The 23,399-nt window shown below is 36.6% G+C and overlaps 1 long non-coding RNA gene across 1 annotated transcript; it reads right to left on the bottom strand.

Moving 5' to 3' along the window:
- Positions 1 to 303: 303 nt before the first annotated feature.
- LOC126597367 (uncharacterized) lies at positions 304 to 11,423 on the bottom strand. Its single transcript, XR_007614229.1, has 3 exons — positions 11,096 to 11,423; positions 1,773 to 1,829; positions 304 to 1,007 (listed from the first exon to the last, which is right to left on the bottom strand). It is a non-coding gene; the product is annotated as an uncharacterized LOC126597367 (long non-coding RNA).
- Between the last annotated feature and the right edge of the window lie 11,976 nt (positions 11,424 to 23,399).

Here is a 23,399-nt window from a genome sequence, read left to right as displayed (position 1 = left end):
GGTTTGGTATTACTTTCTCTTTTTTTTTTAATCTTTTATTTTTTTAACAAAAAACTGCTTCACTTTAAGGCTAAGTAATAAAAAATGTTAGGTAAACTAAAAAATCTTACTTATTTTAAAAGCAATAACCTCTAGACATCAGCTTTTGAAAACAGTCTGTAAATTGCTTTTAAAAACTTCTTTTATTAAAAAAAGGGAATTGACCCTTCATAAATATATTCAATTCATGTAATACCCTCACTAGTTTCTAAAAATAACATTATTTATTATTCTGCACACATTTTATTCCATTTGATAGCAAAGTGACTGCCCTACATACCACACCACCATAATTGGCACCATCACCTCCATCACAATCGTACCATCGCCACTACCAGGGCGGATCCACCTTGGGGTTAGGTGGGTCAGCTGACCCTCTTAAGCTTCAAAGTCTTTCATGGAAAAGCTAGGTGCTGGCCTTTAAGAATCTAAGATGTCCTTGAAAGATGTCTAACTGCTTGACGAATTGCCTTTGCGGACAGTTAGGTAGTTGCTAACCTTATGTCTTTGTATGCACTGATATGGGCATCTGTCGATAGGCTCATTCTGCCTACATTAGCATTTGTCGACATGCTCGCTCGAAAGTTATTGGCATTTATCGACAGGCCTTCCAAGGCTCAACAAAATGCCAATTTGCATGCTTTTCTATTAAAATTTTTTTACACACAAGCGCTGACACACCCCGACCCAGAATATCCACCTGGACTCCAAATCAAGCTGTGTTGGCTGACACCAGGAGGGTGACGAAGCCATAAAATGCAGTGAAGTGGAAAATGTAAATAAATTTAAACCTAAAAGTGCCTAAATATAAGAATGCGCTTGTAAGTGGGAATGAGCCCATTTTACACGTAATGTCAGAGCATAAGTAAAGTGCAGTAAAATTAGGATAAGATTTATACCATTGGGAGTAGTCTCTGATATCAGCATTTGCCATAAATCCTCATTAACTCGAACATTGTCACTAAAACCTGGAGGGGTGAAAAACAAGGGTGAGTTGGTCTAAAAGTAAAGTTTTATAAAAACCTTTTTGAAAACATTATGAAAATACTTACCGTAGCCTGCAATATCTCAAAAATACAATATGTCACAAAATTCATAAATAAATACATGACATTCGTAATCACATAATCTCGCATAAGCAAACATATCATATCGAGTGCTCATCGACACATGCTGACACACGAGTTCATGCAGAGGTATTCTGACATAAACATGACTGGGTGTAATAATGATATATGATCTAGTACTACAATCACATGAAGACTAGAGCTAAGTGCAGCTTATATGAGTCATAATTGCCTATAGCAATCTAGGACAGGATTGGCACCTACAATAGATCCAAAGTGAGCGTACGGTGCAATGTGCACATACACGTGAAAGACTGGCCCTGGCTCAGGCAAGAAAACTGGTGCATCAAACGATGAGCAGATAACATAAATATAGTCATGCAATGGTAAGTTAATAATTCAATAACCCTAGTTCGTGAAATACTATTCATAACCGTAAATACTATTAAAGCATCCATACTAATACGCATACATGTGTTCCCCATAGGACGTAGTATAATTGCATGAATTTCGTCAATACGATAGTTTTATATATGTTACCCTAATCTATGTGTAACGTAGAAAATTCATCATCAAATATATAAATGGAAACTAACAAATATATATATACACACACACACACACTATATATATATATATATAAAAGAAAGACCCATTCACACTTACTTGCGAGGTCGCAGCCATTCGAACTAGGATAGCTAGAATCTCCGTTAATAATTGCACCTAAGCATAAAATTGGGACCCATTAGTAAAATTGCACTAAGACAATTAAATTTGAGAAAACGTAGTGTGGATTTGGAATTAGGGTGTCGAAATATGCTAAGGAGAGTCCACAAAATTTTTTGTAAAAAGTCAACGGTCAACCTTAAAAAGTCAACTGAGACGCCCCGGTGATCAACTATGTTAAAACTTAGGAATTTCACTAAAAGGATGTTAAAAACGAACTCGGGACGTCGAAGGGTTTATGAGCCATTTCAGTACTGGGCCAGCTAGAATAATGGCCCAAAGGTTTGGGCCAGGCCTGGGTCAGGACTTGGATTAGGTTTTGGGCCGAGTTTGGGCTTAAGGCCCTCTTTTTTTTTCTTTTTTTTTCTTCTCCCACCGGTTGCCAATACAACCCCAGAATCTGGGAATGAGATGGCCGGAATAAATTCTGGTTCCGACTAACTGAAAACTTCACTAAACCTATCCATGTAATATACCAAAATGAAGATCAAAGAACAAGGATTCGAATTATAACCTTGGTTTCCTAAACTGTAGCCTGATTTCGTCGAAAAAAGGCTGCAACACTCCCGAGTTCGCCGGAAAATATAGGGAAATTTCCCCCTGTGATGTTTTTGTGCCAAAACCTCCATTAAAACCTTTAGAAAAGCTAGAAATATAAACCAAAAACATGATCCACTAAGTTTAGGTTATTTTTCCAGACTCACCCATACTGAAATTCGTGAGGTTCTCGACGAAAAATATGGAGGTTACGATCTGGGTTCGCATTGTAATTCGAGGCCTAGATATTGTGTTCACAACCAGAGGCGAGGTGATGTTTTCGGTTTGGGTGGTCATGGGGTTCGCTAGAGTAGGAATGTGCCAGTGATGGTCCTGGCACCAATATTTGATGAGGGAGAGAGCTCGGGGAGAAGATAGTGAGAAAAGAGTGTCTAAGAGAATTAGGAGGGGAAGCCACACGGAAGAGAGAGTGGTGACTTGATGTGAGTGTGGGTCCCACGGGCCAAATATAAATTAATAATTATTTAAAATATTCAAACGTAAAGTATTAAAATAATAATATAATAATTTCGAAAATATATAAAATATAAAATAGTACTTTTTCACAAAAGTATTTCTCGGATTCGTAGCTCAGTAAAATCTTCATCGTAACTCCAACTTCGATTTTGCTTACGCCTACGTGTTCGTAACGTTGAGTACTTTGAGAGTATGGTAAAGTAATAGCTCATATGCGTCACGAACTAACGGTAAACAAAAGTCTATAATCTCGCCTCTAGGGCATTTTCGTCAATTCATGCTTTTAAAATTAATAAAATCGTAAAAGTAGGGACATGTTGTCACAATCTACCCACCTTAAAAAAAAATTCGTCCCCGAAATTTGAAATCACTTGCTATACATAATATACTCCAAAAGATAGGAAGAAAGTATATATAAGGAAGAAATCAAGCTAGAGTGGTTGCATAAAAGAAAATGTCATTCCATCGTGATAGGTTGCAATGATTCCTCTTTTATGCCTCCAAACTCAAACTTTCCTTCTCCTTTAGTACAATACTAAAACATAAAATCCTTTCTTAAAACATAAAGTCAAAAATAGATATATAGTAACATATTGTCAAAATACGTACATAATAAAATGAAGTTAAAATAATAGTACTGAAGTCAAAACCGAACATAGAAAGATTTCACCTACGCACTCGTAGCGTATCGTACTCCGAGAATAAGCGTGTAGTATCCTTGAGTTAAGCCCAAACAACAAATAAATAAATAACTAAAAATTTTAACGTAAAATGACCTACTTGTTTACTTGCTTAACGAATCCAACAAATAAATTATCAATATTATGGTCTGCAGCTCGCAATACCGACCACTCACTCACGATAAGCAAGCAAATAATTCCCGAGGGTGCAATATTACCATCTTGCCCTTTATTGGGAGATACACATAAATCAACTGAATAACACCTATCACGTTCACATACTACCCTCTTGGATAACAACGTCAATAACACACAAATTTGCAACATCATAATCTCGATCCTTCGATATACCTATTCGCAAAATTCTTCTGTCAATCATGTATTATGTATAGAATCTCTATGCCAAATCTCAAATGGTGCCATACCAAAAATCGAAATAGTAATCGTAGTTACATGCAACTTTAACAGAGATAAATGTCTATTACAATCATGCTAAAACTATAGAACGAATAAACACAGCATGTCCACGAAAGTCTGGATAATTCATTCCAACTGACCGTTAGTCCGAAGGTGAAGTGTGGTATTGGACAACAAATTTGTACTCATTGCCTTCAAAAAGACTTCCTAAGGCTTGGAAGTGAAACATGTGTCACGGTGAGATATAATAGTGAAACACACACCATATAGCTGAACAATGCAGTTCACAACGCCATAATGAGCAAATTCATGTTGAATTTCTCTCGAATTTAGCGAAAAACTATGTCGAGAAGGCTAAAAAAACACTCAAGAATCTGAGGGTCAAAACAAGTCTATCAAATCTAGAGTACAAGATAACGACGTTGAATGCATAACATCTTACTACAACGGTAGCTTCTGGAATATTCAATCACCAACGATAAAGATTCGTTCAGCATAGTATTTGTTAGGTGATTGAAGAATTAATGGTCACAACTAAAAATTAGATGTTGAGCAATTTTCCTAAACGATTTGTCTGCTTCAGAAGCAATACAAAGTCTAGTAGGGTAGACATGTACTCAAGGTTGACTGGAATGCCTTTCAGCACCAAGAGGTGAATATGGAATCATAATCAAAATAGATGTTGATCGAAATGCTAGAAAATCTGATGAATTCAAGAATGGGTAATTTTACCAAATGGTCTAAAGTGTGGTCACTATGGACCAACAAAGAGTGAGCTGACTTGTTAAGTCAATCGATAATCACTAAACCATGACCATAATCTCCACTTGTACAAGATACCTCGTATCGGGAGCTTATAGTGATATTTCTCAACTCCAAATAGATCCAGGAAATTATTATAACCATTCGAACGATTCTTGGTCATTTGTAAGTAACGTCAAATCGATACTCGTGAATCCCAACTAGAATGGGATAGGACAAGCTAAAGATGTTCAAGGGTAGATATGTCTTTTTCTATTGTAACAGTAATTACATTTGCACAATCGGGGTAATACACGATAGTGCAAGCGTAGAAGTTGATATGGTTCTTTTGTCAAATGAAAATGTATTTGAGAAGTCTAAGGTTGGTAAAGATTTTGGACATGCTTCCCCACAGAGAAGTATCATCCGGTTTTCAAATGAAGATGATAATTGTTGACTCTAGTTCATAAGTAAGGTGGTTCATTTTATACGGTCCCAACCGTTGGAAAACATAAGCGATACACCATCATGCTACATCGATACGTAGCCAAAGAATTCAGTGGAAGATCATAGTAGATTTCATAATAATTAGTGTGATCGAGAAGCATACGAACAATGGTTGAAATAGACGTCACCTCAGTTGTCACAACTTTTATCATATTCCATGTCTCAACTAAATTGATTTTCCTCGGCCGACTTGGATAGAAAAATACTACAACTGAAAAGTCGCTAACGGATTGTCGATAAAATCAATAAGGCCAAGATATCTCCCATTTCACAACACTTGTGAGAATTTCAACTTTATTTTGCTACAACCTTTTGGGAAAAAGAAAAGGATATCGCCCACAAGGATCACATCCCCCAGGAAAAGTACCCATCTAGACAAAGGTAACATTTGAAGAATTTGGTATAAAGCTGACTGTCGGTGATTAGAGAATTTAATCTCATTGTTGGGATAGGTGAGAAAGTTGTCGACAAGGCTAATACAAATTCGTCAGGTTATGAAAGAAAACTCGGGCTCTAAAAGTTGGTCGAAAAGACCATCAACTTGAAGTAGGGGCTAACGGTTTTTTTTTTTCGTCGTCACCCGATCAAGTTGCCAAAGTTTAGGTACAAACCTAAAGTTTGGTCTTTCGCCTTCGAGGTTGGGTTTGAGGTTCCCTAAGGTGAAGTGTTTGGTTGGGTGAATTCCTAATTGGCAAGCTTTAGTAACTAAGTTCTCTCAATGGTGTAGGACTTGCTCGAAAAGATGCAAGAAAAACTGGTATAGTATGAGAAAGTGGATTGATGGTGTACTTCATTTCACCACTTGGTGATATCATAGGTAAAATTTTGAGAAATGACGCTAAAGGTATACGTCATCGAAACGTATCATACTATTTCCCATCACTACGCCACGTGTTAATAGGTCTTCACGACTTCCTTAATACTCAATTCGCTCTTATAACGGGAACTAAGTCATCTTTCAGACTAATATTTACTTGCGAAGGTGATTGGAAAGATGGCTAGTTGAAGTGGTTTTGGGTACCTAAGTGGAAAATATGGTTAAAACAACTATAAGTTTACTGTTCTCCAACAAAGTTTACTCCTAAGTTTCCAAGATTTAGTTTCTTCGGCTTAAGTAGTCACTGTTAATCAATATATCAGTCGCGCCGCTAATTAACGCACATATGATACTTTTGATATTTTTGATATTGTTTGTTACCCTGAAACGATGAACTGACATTCTAGCATAAGGATATCACTCATAGATACTAACATGTGTCCGGTATCAGAAATCATACCATCTGAATACTGGTTGACAGTTCCTAGATATCGGACAACATCATCAATTAGTAGTGCCACCGTAGGCTGATTACAGGTTAAAGCCTGCTCAGGTGGATGGTTTCAGATGATTGGTAAGGAATTGATCCAGTGAGGTGGTTCCGTTGATTATAGGGAAAATACTTACTACTTAGGGAATTTCTACTGATCGTAGGTATAACAACTCGTACATCTGTGCCTATGCTTGTCGATATGACGAGTACAGAACCAAAAGAAATTCTAGAAACTAGTATTGGTTGGAATGTCCTAAGGTTGGAAAAAGAAATTTGCTAATTGCCTACTTAGAATGGACTTAAACGGAAATCGATCTTCCTTATAAAGATCCGGAGTGAACACTAATGTGTTTGAAAAGATTAGTGCTATCGGGACCAAAAGTGGCTGTCCCCCAGATGTTCCTCCATCGAGTGCTACCACTTTAGCACCCTGTTGTCACTCAAGACATTTCTAGAATTTTGACAAAGTAAATTTTATAGGAATTCTAATAGGTGATATTCTAGCGGGTACTGCCAAAGAATCAAAACTACTTCTGGTTTCCTATCTTGAAAGGGTTGGTAGAAATGACAAGATGGTAGTGGGATTGATTGGTAAATCTCTTGTGGCACACAATTATCAATACATTAGCCCTGCTTTAGGGTCATCAACTTGTCTTAATTCAAGATTTTTCCTTGGCACGGAGGTTCTTCATTTAAGTATAGAGGCGTTCACCAAAACGATGTCATAGAATGTCGATAAGTCATCTAAGTCACTCAAAACTTAGAAAAAAGTTAACACATTTGTTATACTCGACGAGGTGGCAAGATTCAGAAATTGGGCTCAAGTGCCGAAAATGCTTACATCATGTGTGTGATGAACGCAATACTGCCCAAACTTATGCTTTGATACCAAACTGACACATCCCGATCCGGAATGTCCACCTGGACTCCGAATCGAGCAGTGTTGGCCGACACCAGGAGGATAACGAAACCATAAAGTGTAGTGAAGTGGAAAATGTGAATAAATTTAAAACTAAAAGTGCCTAAATATAAGAGTGCGCTTGTAAACGGGAATGAACCCATTTCACCCGTGATGTTAGAGCATAAGTAAAGTATAGTAAAATTAGGATAAGACTTATACCAATGGGAGTAGTCCTCGATATCAATGTTTGCCAGAAATCCTTGTTGACACGAACATTGTCACTGAAACTTGGAGGGGCGAAAAACAAGGGTAAGTGAGCCTAAATATAAAGTTTTATAAAAACCTTTTTGAAAACATTATAACCCTTCGTCGTAAAACAAGTATAGTTTCTAAAATATACATATTATGTATATTATGAAAATACTTACCGTAGCCTGCAATATCTCAAGAATACAATACGTCACAAAATTTGTAAATAAATACATAATGTCCGTAATCACATAATCTCGCATAAGCAAACATATCATATCGAGTGCTCATTGACACATGTTGACACACGAGTTCATGCAAAGGTATTCTGACATGAACATGACTGGGTGTAATAATGATATATACTTTAGTACTACAATCACGTGAAGGCTGGCGCTAGGGATGGCAATTTAATCCATCAAATCCGATCCCTGCAAGAAACTGATTCGAACAATTCGGTTTCGGGGATCAAATTTCAGGTATTTTACGGTTATGGGTAACCATTAGGTAATTGGTTCGGTTATGGTTATTAGGGTATCCACTCCGAACCCGTACCCGAAACCGCCCCATTTGCATTCTTTAATGAAATAAATATAAGTATTTTTTTCTCCAGTAACTTTATCAAATGATTCTAAGAGACTTTAAAGGCCATCAACAACTTTATTAAAAAAAAAAAATTCAATCATTTCAATCAATGATGGAATGTGGGAGAGCTCAAAGGCCAGGATAGATGGTTCAACAATTCAAATTTCGAAGAAACCCTATTCATTTTTTTCTTACAAATTGATAGCAACAACCATTTGTTTCCTTGCATTGGCTAAAACAAAACTCCAAGTCTCCGAATCCATCAGTAGGTATGCTTTCTTCAAACTCTTCTTCTTTGGGGAATCCATCAATAGACAATAAGTATGCTTTTTCCAAACTCTTCTGTGTGATCAAAATGCATTTGATTCTTTGTATTCAACAAGTAGCGTATGACCGAATAATTGGAGGAGGAAAGGAAATATTTTTCTTGCATTAAACTACCTTAGGTGAATATGATTACTTTAGTTTGAGCAGATTATGCTAATTAGATAATTTTATTGTGTTATTACTTATTGTTTGAGCATATTCTGTTGTGCATTGAATTTTACAAACTAATTTAGATTGTTGCTTTATAAACAGCTTCTTCTTCTGATGATGAACATATTGGTTGCTGCTCAAACTTTGAGGATATGTATGTGGATAAGGAACATCATGAAGATGGTTGTAAGGGAGGAACATTATGAAGCATTGTTTCTTGTTTTGTGGACGCGAGAAATATTAGATGTTAATATGTTATGTGGGCAATGCATTAGCTGGAGCATTTTGGATTTTTTTTCCTATTGAATTTCCTTTTTCTCTTTGAAGTACTTTGGATTATGATGAACTTTTCTAGAATAGCTAAGTAATGTTGATTAAAAATCATTATTTTATTAGTTGAATTTTAGAAAGTGTTACAAACATTTGCTTAATTTTCACAAGAAAGAAATATCATAATGGGGAAAACTGTTACTCGATGGGGAATTCGAACCCAATGGGTTCGGTTACAGGGAATCCTCGTTCGGGGATTTTACTGTTTCGGGTTCGGGGAAATTAAACAGGTTCGGCTATGGAGATAGCACATCCGAACCCAATCCGCCTCGTTGCCATCCCTAACTGGTGCTAAGCTCAGCACATACAAGTCCTAATTGCCTATAGCAATCTAGGACAGAACTAACACCTACAATGGATCCAAAGTGAGCGTATGGTACTATGTGCACATACACGTGAAAGACTGGCTCTGGCTCAGGCAAGAACTAACACCGGTGCAGCAAACGATGAGCAGATATCATAAATATAGTCATGCAATGGTTAGTCGATAATTCAATAATTCAATAACCTTAGTCTGTGAAATACTATTCATAACCGTAAATACTATTAAAGCATCCATACTAATACGCATACCTGTGTGCCCAGTAGGACGTAGTATAATTGCATGAATTCCGTGAATACGATAGTTTTATATATGTTACCCTAATCTATGTGTAACATAGAAAATTCATCATCAAATATATAAATGGAAACTAACAAATATATATATACAAACACACCACACACACACACACACACACACACACACACACACACACACACACTTAATACTATATAAAAGAAAAGACCCACTTACAGTTACTTGAGAGGTCGCAGCCATTCGAACTAGGATAGTCAGAGTCTACGTTAGTAATCGCATCTAAGCATAATATTGGAACACATTAGTAAAACTGCACTAAGACAATTAAATTTGAAAAAACGTAGTATGGATTTGAAATCAGGGCGTTGAAATACGCTAAGAAGAGTCCCCGAAAAATTTTGTAAAAAGTCTACGGTCAACCTTAAAAAGCCAACGAAACGCCCCGGTGATCAACTATATTAAAACTTTGGAATTTCACCAAATGGATGTTAAAAATGGACTCGGGACATCAAAATTATTCTAGAAGGGTTTTTGTAACAACCCAAAAATTCTTATTTGGAAGCTAATATCCGGTGATAAGCCAAAATTAAAATCATGACCAATTTCCACTCTAATAATCATAATAATTTCTCTAGCACAATAATAAATTTGGATTATTTTATGGCTGCATCTAACATCCTCGTTAGACTGCCTACGTACCCTACAAGGGATCAAGCCATTCGCAGTTCACATTATGCTTTTAGAACAACATACTAAAATTTTATTACGATCCAACGATCAGATATCCGCCAAACACAATTCAAGTGGAGGTCGACGTTTATTTTATAACTTAGAAATCCAATTCGGAAAGATCCATATGTCGGATTCCCGATCCGTAAGTTTCTAAGGTCCTCAAATATTACATATCATAATGCCTCAAAGTTTGGTGACGATTCAACCGTTGGATTATCGATTCCTATATTGACCAAGTAACGTATCGTAATGAATTTAGGTACAAACAATCAACCTTCGTCATACGAATATAAAAATTGAAATCAAGGCATCTAATTTAGTCTAAAAATAACATTGACGACCCTCTGGCCATGCGCCGTCGTGGGTGGCGGTTGGCCGCCCTGACTTTCCAGAAAATTTCAACTATTCCTAAAATTCTCAAAATTTACAGAAATGAAGATCTCAACAAGGGGAGCAATTTACAAAGAATATTCTAGGAATATTCTGAGCCCATTTCAGAATTGGGCCAGCTGGAATAATGGCCAAAAGGTTTGGGCTAGGCTTGGGTCACGGACTTGGATTAGGTTTTGAGCTTAAGGCCCTTTTTTTTTTCTTCTCCGGTCGGTTGCTACTGCAACCGCCAGAATCTAGGAGTGAGATGGCCGGAATAAATTCCAGTTCCAACTAACTGAAAACTTCACTAAACCTATCTATGTAATATACCAAAATGAAGATTAAAGAACATGGATTCGAATTATAACCTTGGTTTCCTCGGCCGTGGTCGGATTTCGCCGAAAAAATGTTGCAACACTCCCAAGTTCGCTGGAAAATATGGGGAAATACATGATCCACTAAGTTTTGGATTATTTTCGAGACTCACCCACACTGAAATCTGTGAGGTTCTCATCGAAAAATATGGAGGTCACGATCTGGGTTCGCGTTGTAATCTGAGGCCTAGATATTGTTTTCACAACCCAGAGGCGAGGTGATGTTTTTGGTTTAGGTGGTCGTGAGGTTTGCCTGAGTAGGAATGTACCAATGATGGTCATGGCTCCAATATTTGTAGAAGGAGAGAGCTCGGGGAAAAGATAGTGAGAAGATAGTGTTTGAGAGAATTAGGAGGGGAAGCCACATGGAAGAGATGGAGTGGTGACTTGATGTGAGTGTGGGTCCCACGAGATAAATATAATTAATAAATATTTAAAATATTGAAACGTAAAGTATTAAAATAATAATATAATAATTTCAAAAAATATATAAAATATAAAATAGTACTTTTTCACAAAAGTATTTCTCGGAGTCGTAGCTCCTTAAAATCTTCATTGTAACTCCAACTTCGATTTTGCTTGCGCCTACGTGTTCATAACGTCGAGTACGGTAAAGTAATAGCTTATACGTGTCATGAACTAACGGTAAACGAAAGTCAATAATCTCGCCTCTAGGGCATTTTTGCCAATTCACGCTTTTAGAATTAATAAAATCGTAAAAGTAGGGACGGGTTGTCACAAGCGCGGGCTATTCTTACTGACCCTCCAAATAATATTTCCTAAGTACTCCACTGACCACCACCACCAAAACCACGACTGCAATTAGTGTCACCACAACAAACTTCACCATCGTAATTGCCGCCACCATAGTTGCCGTCATCACGCAATAATTGTCACAGTTATCATTGCTGTCGCAACCACCACAACCAAAAACGCTACTACTGCAACCATAACCACAACCATCATTGTCGGGACCCTACCACCATTGTCCCTTAAGCACTCCAACCACCAAACCACACTATTGGTACCTACCATTATCATTGCCATCACAACCGCCGCCCCATCGCCACTGTCACGTTCGTCGTCTCTACCACCTATAATTGCATCCACCAACATTGCCACCGCCGCCGGCAACGACCGCTATCGTCGCCACTACCCCCACTACCATGTCTATTTTTGTCATTCTATACATTATATCTATAACACCCCGCCCCGAAATATTTATTTCGGAAAATAATTGCGGTGATAGGCCAAATTAAACTCTTGTTTATTTAACTACCATTGATCGCGATTCTTTAATTAAATTCTTTAATCACACACATGATATATAACCATAATTCTTTTTTCCACACATATGAATATATTTTAAAACTATCACCATTTTATTCTCTTAGATCAAATTATCCAACAAAAGAATTAATTCTTGAATATTAAGGTTGCATCTAACCCTGTTAGACTACCTATGTACCATTGAGAGGAATCAAGCATTTCATAGTTCATATTTCAATTTCAAACCAATTCAAAAAATATTCAATTAATCGAAAATCCAACATTCGTGTTAATAATTGCTACACGTCAAATAGATACTAAAACATAATTGGAAAAACGAAATTCGCATAAAAACGAAATGTCGACTCACTAGCCATGCACCGCCGCTCACACCGTCGCGGGTGGCGGTCGGCCGCCCCAACTCATCTGAAAATTCAACTATAATAAAAAATTTCCAAATTTTTCAAGAATGTATAACTCAAGGAGAGGAACACTTTTCATACTTGGGCCGAGGTCCAATTTAGCCGGAAAATACCCCTATTTTACTCAAATCCACCGAAAATCCTTCAATTGAGTGTTCTTGATTCGACTCCAAAACAGTTCTGACGCCCCAACTAGTGCTTAGGCTTTGTTCTTGAGGTTGAGGGGAGTCCATTGATGGTGGTGGTGGTGAAAGTTTTATTCAGGTTTGGTGGATCGCCACCACAAGACCTCTGGCACCACTGTGCAAGTTCTTCACTAAACTAGGACCAAAAACCCGTTAATCATGGGTGGAAGTTGAAGAGGGAAAGCCAGTGTAAAATTTCCAGGTGGTGAATTGGTGAAAATCACCAGAAAAATGACGGAAAACCGCCGAATATAGCTTTGGGTCAAAACCGGGTCGCATGGGTTGGCAGGTACCCAGTCATTCCCTTTCCTTTTTCTCTCATTTCCCTCATTTCCCTCATTTCCCCTCTTGTTTGGGCCATTTTCCACCCCTTTCTCTCCTTTCTCTTTTCTCTTTTTCATCTCAGCCGTTTATCTCTCTCATTTCTCTTCCTTTCCCTTCATCCCAGCCGCACATGTGGCACAACCCATTGCTTTAGATTTTCTGGAGCCTTCTAGAGTGAAGATTAAATTTACAAAAATGTCCCTAACTTCAAACGTTAATAACTTTTTCGTTATAATTCCGTTTCATGAACGGTTTGCGCCTACACGCTCGTGAGATCAAGCTCTATCCAAATATATCAAGAAATATGATAAAATATATGAGGATAAAATACGTCCTCATATAATTATGTTAAGCCAACTAGGGCATTTTTATCTTTTTAACTTATCGATACAAATATCTACCGTAATTATATATACGTCGTAATTACGAATACGACTACAAAATACTTATTTTAATATTCAAATCCAAGAACAGATTTTCACATTTTTCCCACTAAACTTTCCTTAACCATTTATTGATTTATTTTCCTATTTCCTTCACATATTCATAAACATAAATAATTAATTTATATATTTACATTTTTCAGGGTATTACAATATTACTTATTAAAATTTACAAGACGCTTTTACATTGCTTTTTATACTCGCAAAATTTTAAAAATACAATTTATCAAGAGCTCAATTGCTTTAATTTACAACTGATTATTCTTAAAGTGCAGTATAAGCATTTTTTTTAAGCAATCCCAAAGTGACTCTAAACCAGACCCATTAGTCTATTATTTTCTTTCCAAGTTTTGAATTCAGTGGCAAAATCAAATTGAGCTAGCAAAACTGGTCCAAGATTCAGTTCATAACTTCCAATTCGTAATTTGGTTGAATCAAACCGATCAAACTTTCTAGTACAAAACATACTTGCAAGCGGTTATCGATATCATCACTGATTAACTACTAGCACCAACTATTGGGTATGGAATTTTATACTAATGGTCTTGATGCAATTAATAGTGAAACCATTCATCATAAGCCGTTATTCATTTTGATTAGGGTCCTAATGTTGGACTGTAGATTCTTCAAAATGTTATCTTTTTTTATCCTTCAAGATGTCATCTCTTTTGAGATCACTCTTTAGTGTACCTCATGTGTAGCTAATTCCACATTGGTAACACTATTTGATTTGATTTTGGTCTAGTGAATTTGATTCAAGTTTTCAATTTGTGGTCCAAACTTGTGACCCCAAGGTTTTCAATTCGTAATCCCAATTTAGATTTAATCAGCTAAGAGTTAGCCCACTCTGATACCATGTCAAAGTTTCAGAGTCAGTTCAGTGACCCATAACGACATTGTTTTTTATTCCCAACTAAACTACATGCACATATTAATGGGTGTAAAGTTTTTGTACAAAATGTCTCGATGTAATTAGTAATGAAACTAAGCGGATCACCTCGACCTATGGTACATAAACATGCAAAGTCTTACATACACATACCATAACTATCTTATAATACTAGGTCGAAAATTCTAGTATGTTCATTATTATCTTATACTAATAGTTTCAAAAATTCTAGTATGTTTAGGAGATTTTCTACTCGAGAATTTTTAACAGTTACATCTGTTTGTCATTATATCTTTGACTTAAAGTCTAACATCCAAAAATTATCTTGAAACATACTAAAAGTAAAAGATTTTCATGTTATATATATTTTTTGTATCTATCGCAAAGGTGCAATAATATCAAAATATTAGGTTTCCGTAGCAACCATATCTTTTTCTGACATGACCGCGTTGGACATCTCTTGTAATAACACATTTTATTTTATTTTTCGTTTGTATTTTGAATTAGTAGTATGCTCTGAATATGTCATGTATTATTACTATTATTTTGTTGGTAGTTAAATATTATTATATATTTTGTAAGGTTTGTATTTGAATATTACATTGTGTAGTTCGCACAAAATTTTTATGCATGTTTCACATGCTCTCGGCATATGCATTCATTAAATAGCTTGCGTCACTCTCGGGTGTCGGCCAGCACGTAGCCATCTCGTTGTCCTTCGGACACCAGGATCGGGACGTGTCACGAGGGTTAGCCCACTCTGATGCCATGTCAAAGTTTCAGAGTCAGTCCAGTGACCCACAACAATATTTTTTTTATTCCCAACTTAACCACATGCACATATTAATGGGTGTAGAATTTTTATATAAAATATCGTACTGCAATTAATAATAAAACTATTTCAACTATACATTTAATTCATTCAGGTTTTCGATGTAAGACTTTGCATTCTTCAATATTACGGTGCGTCATCCCGACAAATGGTATAAAACATACAAAGTCTTACATACACATATCATAACATCTTATAAAACTATTTCGAAAATTCTAGTATGTTTAGAATTATCTTATAATACTATTTCGAAGGTTCTAGTATGGATATTCTCCACTTCAGAGTTTTAACAGATCTATATATCATTATATCTTTAACTAAAATTCTAACATCCAAAAAATTTCCAAATATAAGATAACTTGAAACATAGTGTAAAATGTCCTATCACGCAGGCGCAATAATATCAAACAATTATGCTTCCGTAGCCAGCGCTTTTCTGAAGTGAACAGGGTTTTGTGTTATTCTGTTCGCACAGTTAACTTGCTTAATTTGTCAAAATATCGGAAGGAGATCCTCTTTGGATCTCTTCCTTCAAAGTTCAAAAATCAAGTAATCACTGTTAAAATTTGATTTAACGGTCCGAATCATTTGATTTCTTAAAAGTTATAATATTTTTTTATCGTTGGATCAAATTTTAAAGGTCTAGATTACTTGATCCTTGAACTTTAGAATGAGAGATCTAGAAATGATCTCTTTCCCAAAACATCCACCACCTTGCCAGTTGGTGATCAGAAAGTACTGCAACCCTACTTTCCACAAAACTAGAAACTTGAAAAGAAGACCACGGAAAGGGACCATCTCTGGATCCCTTCCACCTGAGCCTCATGACCCATAAATCCGGATTTTTGATTTGATCAAACTGCTAAAGTTATTATAACTTTTAATGGGACCTTCTGTTTGGAATGGTTGGATCAAATTTCAAGAATATGGATTTATGGGTCATGAGGCTCAGGTGAAAGGGATCCAGAGATGATCCCTTTCCCCCAAGAACCACCAAATTTAGCAATTTTTTTCTCTCTAAACTTTGGAGGGAAAGATGGGGAAAGAATCTCTTTCCCAAAATATCCACCACCTTGCCAATTGGTGATCAGAAAGGACTGCAACCCTACTTTCCACAAAACTAGAAACTTGAAAAGAAGCCCCCGAGAACCAGATTTAGCAATTTTTTATTTTTATTTTTGGAAACTACAAAATTGAGCAATTAAATATGGAAAGAAGAATCAAAGATAGGGGCATTTTTACTCACCACTATTTAGGGTGGTGTGTGTTCATCATCTTAGTTACCATTGTTAGATGAAGTTGAATTTTGATATTCGTGTAGTGGATAAACATAAATCTCAATATTTAAACTTATCTAACGATGATAAATAAAATGATGATCATACATTACACTAAATGATGATGAGTAAAAATGCACTCATTAAAGATGATGAGCAGAAAACAATGTCAGTGGGATTCATATGATTGAACCTTATAAAAAATACCATAACAAACAAAAGCAAACAATTGACTACCTAGGCAGGCCTGGCTTCGCTGCCTCACCAGTTGTGGACGAGACGAGGTGAATTTGGTGGACCTTATCTTCGAGCCATGAGTTCCTTACACATGGAAATCTTTGGATGTTACATGCCAAATCCTTGTAATGGTGCATTATTCATGTTGGTTTGGCTCTAATTGGTGATAAGTCTCGATGGATATATTTTTGACACATGACATGTTGAGCGACATAAAAACTCAACACATGATATGTTTTAACGGGGTAATATATGTTATTCAACGTGTTATATGATGTATGTTGTTTTTTTGAAGTTTTTCTCAGAATTAGTCAAGAGATTTACATGCATCTAGTGGCAGATCCAGGATTTAACATCGGATGGTCCCAATAGAATATCAGTACGAGAAATTATTTTGTATGTTGTGAACACAATTTGGTACACCAAATGTAACAATACAATTGGTTGGAAACTTGAGAAATAATCAATTGTATTATTATACTTGGTATACTAGGGTGTGTTACTGGTACACTAAAAAATTCTCTCCATCCAACCGGGTAAGGAGTGGGGATAGCCAATTAGGAATTATAATTTGGTAAAGTGATATGGGATTGGGTTTTGGATGACGTGAAATTGGGATTGGTGACTTTACTCAAAAGTTGTTTGGGTTTTATGTATTTTTATTTAATGGTTTGAACTTTGAACTTTATAACTGAATTAAAAGTTGCCGTTGAATGCTCTCTTATGGTGGTTGTGCATTTAATTTTTTTAATGGCTTGGCCTAAAACAAGCCATTACTTTATAACTGAATTAAAAGTTGCTGTTGAATGCTCTCTTATGGTGGTTGTGCATTTAATTTTTTTAATGGCTTGGCCTAAAACAACGTCGTTCTGGCCAAGTTCATTAAAAAAAAAAGTCTTCTTATTTCTGTTTTTTTTGGGCAAAACCTATAATCTGTAGTCATTGCTGCTCTTCTCTTCTACCACAACCCAGACTTAGATGGTTATCAGAGATCCTCACAGGCATTTATCCGAGCTTCCGAGTGGTCCCTGAACCACCTCGGTCCCTTAGTAAATCTGTCTCTGCATGCACCCCAATGAATCCATTAGCATGTTCAAACCAATAATACAATATCAAATAAGAAAGTTAAAACACATGACATTGTGTTAATAACTTGAAATGCCACATTGACATCCTGAGAGAAGTACGCATATCCTTCCCCAATTAGTCGGCAAACACAAAACTTAAGAAAAAACCATATAAGAATCTCTCAATTTACGCAGAGAGGACAAAAGGCTAGACCTAGCTAATTTCAACTTGCATACATTTTAGAACAAGAAGTAATCACACATTACAAGAACGGACATACCAGAATGATAATATAGTATCATATGAGAATGCTTCACCCGAGAAATCTAAGAAACAATTACAGAAAAAAGGTCTCTCAATTAAGGTGGAAAAGAACAAAAGTCTATACCTATCTAGTTAGTTGCAACTTGCATTTATCATAGTACGATAAATAGTTTTTATCACAAATGGTCCCTGAAATTGACCGTCACCATCAAGATGGTCTTTAAAATTAAAAATCAATCAATGTGCTCCCTGAAAATAGATGTTGCAAATCAATGTGGTCATTCTGTCATAATTCTGTTTAAAATTTCGTTAAGTGCTGATCTGGCACATAAATGGGCCCTACAAGATTTACGAGTTTTTATCACAAATGGTCCTTGAAATTGACCAACACCATCAATATGGTCCCTAAAATTGAAAATCAATCAATGTAATCCTTAAAACTTGGTGTCGCAAATCAATATGATCCTTCTACCACAATTCTGTAAAAGAGTTTGCTATGTGCTGATATGGGTTTTAATTATTAATTAAAAAAATTGTTTAAATACCTTTTTGCACAATGAATTTTTTTTTCTTATAGTAAGGCCTACTCCGAAAAGACCTTGCTTCCATAAATTCTCAAAGGTACAAGGCTTAACCAAGGCTTAAGAGGGGCTGTGGAAATAGTTTCCAACAATGGACGCACCTCGGTTATAACCTCATTATCTCAAGGCAGATCTCGTCGTACCTTGCATCACTAGACCATCATGGAAGCGCCGAACAAGCTCTCCAAGATTATGGTTGTGTGGATATTGATCGCCTAAATGTTAACGGTGATGTCCCAATAGTCGTTGCTAATAGGACCAAGTCGTCATCAAAGGTGATCTCTATCCAGGTTTAATTCGGTGAAGGGTGTCAAAGTGTGTAAAAATGGGTGTATTGAGTTTTTTTTTTAGAGAATAGAGAGTGAAGGAGGTATAGAAATGTGAACTGTGATCATATGTGATTGCAGGACTGGGTTTTTTGGGTTGACAATTTTTTTATTACCTATTAAATTATGAAGCCTATTTGTAATTTTTTTTTAATTTAATTAGACTTGTGTGACTCGTTTATGTGTCATATCAACACATAACATAATTTTTGATAAAATTGTGACAGAATGACTATATTGATTTGAGACACTTACATGAGGGATTACATTGATCAATTTTCAATTTAAGGGACCATTTCAATGTCGCAGGTCAATTTCAGGGACCATTTTGATGTCATAGGTCAACATCAATGACTATTTGAGGAAAAATAGGACTTATGAGACTCATTTATATGCCACATCAACACTTAACAGATTATTTAACAGAATTGTGACGGAAATACCACATTGATTTGCGACACCTATTTTTAGAGACCACATTTATTGATTTTCAATTTCAGATACCATCTTGATAGTGAGAATTAATTTCAGAAATTATTTGTGATAAATGAAAAATAGCCAATTACACACCCGTGTCTACAACGGTTTATGATGCGAACTTACGTAAGCTAAGAGCAGACTTACGTCCAAAAATTAATATGGGGGAAAACAAAAAAAAGTAGGGGACTGTATTCACCTAAAAACAAAAACAGTAGGGTGTACTATTATCTGCCGAACCGATGGAAAAGCTCAATTTTCTGGGCATGGAAACACAAATACATGGCTTCATCCCTCCGGCCCCTACCTGCAAGCGGTGGAGGAGGATGCAGCAACAACATATAGCCTTTCCCTTTTAGCGTTTTGTCGTATTTTGGCAATTGCTTTCAACCTTTATATCGATGCATGGCCAATAAACGAGATAGGATTGTGCTATAAGCTATTTATGGATCAAATATGGTACCATGCGTAGTAACGGAGTTAGAGATTTTTCTTAATGGGGCATGCTAAAACACGTTACAAGTGAATAGGGGCATTCGCCCCTAGTGAGCCTATGGTGGCTGCATTCCTCCATTCCCACCAATAGCATACATATCATGATCTTATTAGTTTTTTGTGTGGTGTTATCCATACATTCATTTTACTTTTTACACATCCATCTTAATTTTCAGTTGCCAAATCGAATTAATTGAAAAAGATCATGGACAGAAATTAACAAAAGTGTGTAAGAAGTAAAAAAAATGTGTGAATCGCGCTACCTATCTCATTTTTTTTCCAGGTTAAACATTTATCTTGTTTTTAACTATAACTAGTTTATAATTACTTATCACGTTTCCACATATACATGTGTATATATTTAGATCAAATATTGGTACGTTTAAATTAAAAAAGAGTATGGGCTCATTAAACCAAGCCTAGACCCAACCCAGCAAACCCAAAACCCATATCCGACCCGACCCAATCGGATCCTAGGTTTCAGGTCAGCGCGTGGGTCCGCGCATGGGTGCCTGTCATGGTCGGCATGTGGAGCACACGCGCCTCCACCGGACGTACTATGCTCCGCCGCTGTCCACAGCAGTAACCACAGCGGCGCCAGTGACTTTTCCAACCAACTTTCTGATGACCTAACTCGGTGTGCAGCAGTGCGTGAGGCTACCCGAGGATCCCCTTTAGGTTTTTTAACATCCTGAATCCGTTTATGACTTCCGTTTTCTGAAATTCAACTGTTTCAGTAGAGTTTTATTAATTAGTCCCTTTATGTGCTTAGGTGCATTTGTTAGTGGCATTTCCGTCATCCTTAGTTCGCATGGCTCTTTGACGACGGAGTATCTGTGAGTGGACCCATTCTAAAATGCATGATTTTATTATTAGAAATGCATACATGAAAGCATGATTTTATGACTACGTTTTATGAAATGTTTATGAGTAAATCGGATTTACGCTTGATGATATTTCATGCTTTATCATATATCTGTTTACTGAGATATTTATGATATGATAGCTATTGAGCTTCAATGAGACATATTTTGGAAAGATTATGTTTATGATTTTATGTGCTTACTTAGTGGTTATTCATACTATGTGCCTATGGACGAATGATATTTACACATGGAAATCTTTGGATATTACATGCCAAATATTGGTAATGGTGCTTTATTCATGTTGGTTTGGGCTCCACGTGGTGAGAAGTTTTGGTGGAGATTTTTCTGACAAGTGACATGTTATACGAATACGACAAAATTTTTTGCCATACATAAGATAGTCTGTACAATTTTATTTAAAATTGTTATTAAAATCAAACGGTTTGATTTATGTTACAGTTCTAATCAAATAAATAAATATATATATATATATATATTTTTTTTTTTTTTTCAAATCTTCTACTTCCACAGCCAAACACATTTCAACAATAAATTCAAACAAATTTAATTTCACTAGTAGATCTACAAGATTCGTGAGAGAGGAGGTAACAAATGTCCCACCCAAAAATTGCTTCAGCACCTCAGTGGACTTGCAAGACCCGTGATGCTGAGTTACTTGCTCAGAATAAGGGAATTGGATCCCATTCGGATTCACTTTGCGGGGATTCTATTATTCGCCCATAGGCACATAGTATGAATAACCACTAAGTAAGCACATAAAATCATGAACATAATCTTTCCAAAATATATCTCATTAAAGCTCAATATCTATCATATCATAAATATCTCAGTAAATAGTTATTTGATAAAGCATGAAATATCATAAAGCGTAAATCCGATTTCCTCATAAACGTTTCATAAAACGTAGTCATAAAATCATGCTTTCATGTATGCATTTCTAATAATAAAATCATGCATTTTAGAAAGGGTTTACTCACAGATACTCCGTCATCGAAGAACCATGCGAACTAAGGATGGCGAAAATGCCACTAACAAACGCACCTAAGCACATAAAGGGACCAATTAATAAAACTCTACTGAAACTGTTGAATTTCATAAAACAGACGTCATAAACGAATTCAGGATGTTAAAAACCTAAGGGGGAACCTTGGGTAGCCTTACGCGATGCCGCACCGAGTTTGGTCGTCGGAAAGTTGGTTGGAAAAGTCACTGGCGCCGCTGTGGTTGTTGCCGTGGACGGCGGCGGAGCATAGTACGTCAGGTGGAGGCTCATGTGCTTTACGTGCCGGCCATGACAGGCACCCATGCGTGGACCCACGCGTTGACCTGAAACCTAGGATCCGATTAGGTAGGGTCGAATCTAGGTTCTGGGTTTGTTGGGTTGGGTCTAGGCTTGGTTTAATAACCTTAAGGTTTGGGTTGGGCTGGATAGCAAGTTGGGTTTGGATTCGATTTAAGGGTATCGAGTCGAGTCAACCCGATTTCAGGCTATGGGTCAGCCAGAAACTGGGCAGGAGTTCTAAAGCTTTGTTCAAGCTTATTTCTTCACCATTTTCAATGTACAAGCTATGGAAATGAAGCTTAGGATGAGAGGAAGAAGTTCGTACCAAATTCGAGACATGTCATGGCCAGAGTTGGCTGGAAAATCACTTAGAATGCACGGTTTCTCGCCGGAATCTGGGAAAAGCTCACTCCGAGCTATTTCTACGTTTAACAAGTGTATACAATATAAAACTAGCTTTGATCTAACCTTAAAACACCCCAAAGGTTTCTAAGAGCTTACCAACATCAGAAAAACCACAAAACACGTCGGAGTTCATCTGGAGAAGTGATGAATAGTGACCTCATCACTGTGGAAGTTCCACGGTGCTTACCTGAGGCTTCAAGGTCACCATATCATGTTGGTGAGGATTGTGGTGGTTATTATTGAGCTCGGGGAAAGGAGTGAGAGTTTGTAAAGAATAGAGAGCTTGGGGAGAGTAAAATGGAATGAGAGAAAGTGAAGGGGAGAGAGAGAGATAAGAAAATCTGAAGAAAAAAAAAGAGGGGGAATCCGGATAGGGACAAGGATAAGAGGACAATAATCCCCATGTGGTGATAAGTACACTAAGAACACTAAAAATGAAACACGAAATATCTGAAAAATGTTCGACATTTCGTAACGTAAAATCTTCATTATAACTCCAAACTCGAATCCATTAGTGGTGATAAGAACAATAAGAATAAACTATAAAAAAATTAGTAATACGTGTTTCGACGAGACGGTCAACGATGTCAACTCAAGGATAATTTGGTAATTTCATAAGTTCGATAATACAAAAT

The sequence above is a fragment of the Malus sylvestris genome, chromosome 13, assembly GCF_916048215.2.
Source record: "Malus sylvestris chromosome 13, drMalSylv7.2, whole genome shotgun sequence".
Taxonomy (NCBI): domain Eukaryota; kingdom Viridiplantae; phylum Streptophyta; class Magnoliopsida; order Rosales; family Rosaceae; genus Malus; species Malus sylvestris.
This window is presented reverse-complemented; position numbering and strand designations above follow the sequence as displayed.